Source organism: Octopus bimaculoides, chromosome 13 (assembly GCF_001194135.2).
Source record: "Octopus bimaculoides isolate UCB-OBI-ISO-001 chromosome 13, ASM119413v2, whole genome shotgun sequence".
NCBI lineage: Eukaryota > Metazoa > Mollusca > Cephalopoda > Octopoda > Octopodidae > Octopus > Octopus bimaculoides.
In genome coordinates this window covers 26337615-26340700 of record NC_068993.1, presented here as the reverse complement: position 1 = coordinate 26340700, position 3086 = coordinate 26337615, and positions in this window count along the sequence as shown.

Genomic DNA, 3086 nt, shown 5'->3' with positions numbered 1-3086 from the left:
AACTTTTCTGACAGACCTCGACTACTAGAATCCCTTGATGCTAATTATATATATAAAAAATTTTTTAAATAAAAAAACTACTGGGGCCAAATGTGCTGAAAACAATGGTAACCCCTAAAAGCAAATTCAAAACCTAAACATTTTGTTTTTCTGTATAAAATTTTGTTCTTGTTCAGCTCATATGACAGAACTCATCAAAATGAGTGTCTTGGAGTTAATCTTTTCAAAAAATATTCAAAATGAAAAAAGTTATTATATAAGCTAAATATGCCAAAAAAGTACGTAAAACAATTTTCAAGTAATATTATTACTTATTGCAGTACTAAAATGACGAGCTGGCTGAGTCATTAACATGCAGGCTGAAAGCTTCCTAGCATTTCATCTGCCTTTACATTCTGAGTACAAATTCTGCCAAGGTTGTTTTTATCTTTTCTGTACTCAATTAAATGAGTATTAGCTGAGTACTGAGGTTGATGTAATCAACTTCCCTCCCCTCTGGATTTAATGGCCTTCTGCCAAAATTGGAAACCAATATTGCAAAAATGTTTGATTCAATTCAGTATTTAGGTCTTTTACTAAGATCTACCTCATATTCATAGAATACACTATATTGTAATAAATATCATTCACATATGGCAGCATGTGAATAATATTCTCAAGGTCAACATTTACTCACTCGCGACCACTTCTAGGCTTTTTCACTAATTCACTTTTGTTTTTTACCAACTTTGATGATGTTTATACATTTTTAGATTTCTGGGGAGTTAAATGGCCAGATGTTAGGTGTGATGTGGTTGCAGAAATTGTCTGACAGCCATGACTGGATTCTCCTGCTTGTGTGGAATGGTGCAGACATGGGGTCCTTCTAGCAGCCACCTTCTTGACCCAGAGCAGCACTACCTCATCCAGGCACCTAATGTAGGCCTCTGTGTTGTGTCTGAGGCTATGTGGAAGGTGAATGGAGACATAACACCGTCATCAATAGTGATCACTCCAAACACTATGATGTTGATCGGATGTTTGATTTTTATCACTCTCACTACATGTCTTCAGATTGCACTGTCCTCAGATTGACACCCAAACACTCTGAAATAGTTGTATTGGAGTTTCTGGTGCGAATGCCAAGCAGTACAGCATGTCGTTTCCAAATTTCTGGTGGAGTGAATTGCATCATGGTGCTGTTTTTCTCACAGATGGTGCCCAACTGATCATACTATACTGTGTAGTCAACAAAATCAAAAGCAAACAATGCACAAAATTAAAAATATAAAATGGTGACAATTTACCCATTGCACCCTGTATATATATATATTTAGGAAGTTGATTGTTATAGCTGGTCAGAGAATGGCCATCGGTTTCACACATATAAAGTGCGTAGACATAGGTGACTCATGAGACTCAAATGTCGCCTATATAGCTTTATAGGTGTGAAACCAATGGTCACTCTCTGATCAGCATTAACAATCAACTTTTTAAAAACATATCTTACTGCCCTAATGTTCTGGAGGGTGCTTCTTTTCAGATATATGAACAACTGATGACACATATATATATATATATATATATATATATATATAATCACAATGAGGATATTTAAACCTCCTATAGGGATATTTTTATCCAAGATACACTGGATTAATATATTGTATTTTGAAGAGATTTTTCTTCTATGAATATATTATATGAAATATCGTAAAATATCAAATATTATTATTGAGTTAGAAAACAGAGAAATCTAATGGATAAAAATTAATTTATTAATTAATTAACATATTCACCTATAATTGTTTCATTTCACAAACAATGTAATTTTGCATTTTAATGTACCTTATATTTTTAATGTACCTTATATGTAATTTTGCATTATATGAAAAATCATCAGGATGTACAAAGGATAATACAAGGATTACATTATGATTCATTTGGAATACTCAGAATATATAGTCATGTTTATTATGTGAGCAATTCTCTCTCTCTCTCTCTCTCTATCTCCCTCTCTCTCACACACACACATACGCACACACACACACACACACACATACACGCACATACATAGTATATGTCCTCAGACTGACACCCAAACACTATGAAATGTTTGTATCAATGCTTCTGGTGCAAATGCCAAGCAGTACAGCATGTCGTTTCCAAATTTTTGGCAGAGTGAATTGTGTCCTGGTGCTGGTTTTCTCTCAGATGGCGCCCAACTGACCCTACTATACTGTGTAGTCGACAAAATCAAAAACGTACAATGCGCATGCGCGAAATTAAAAATATAAAATGGCATCAATTTACCCATCACACCCTGTATATACACAATGGTCTTCTTTCAGTTTCTGTTTACTAAATAAATCCAGTCACAAGGCTATGGTCAACCATCAACTATAGTAGAAGACACTTGACCGAGATGACACACAGCGGGAGTGAACCAGGCACCATGTGATTGAGAAACAAGCTTCTTACCACACAGCCATGCTTGCACCTATATGCATATCTTGGTTTATGTGTGCATCTTTCTGTATTTATGTAGGTGTTGAATGCACAAACAAATTTAATTTAACATGTTTAACACGTTAAACAGAAATTATAATATTAAAGATCTCTAAAGTTAAAGATTTTATGGAGAGCTAAGAAGGACAACAGTTTGTCTCCAAGAGGTGATGCTCAGTGAAAATGTATTTGTCAAAGTCATAAACCTTTCTTATTTTTCTATTGCCCACAAGGGGCTAAACATAGAGGGGACAAACAAGGACAGACAAAGGGATTAAATCGATTCCATTGACCCCAGTGCATAACTGGTACTTAACTTGACCCCAGTGCATAACTGGTTGACCTCGGCAGAATTTGAACTCAGAACGTAACGGCAGACGAAATACTGCTAAATATTTAGCCCGGTTTGCTAATGTTTCTGCTAGCTTGACGCCTTTCTTACTTACTGTTTAAAGCCTGGTACTTATTTTATTGCTTTCTTTTGCTGTGCTGCTAAGTTATGGGGACATAAACACACCAGCACTGGTTGTCTAGCAGTGTTGTGGACAAATAGACACCTAGATATATGTATGTATGTATGTATGTATGTATGTATATAT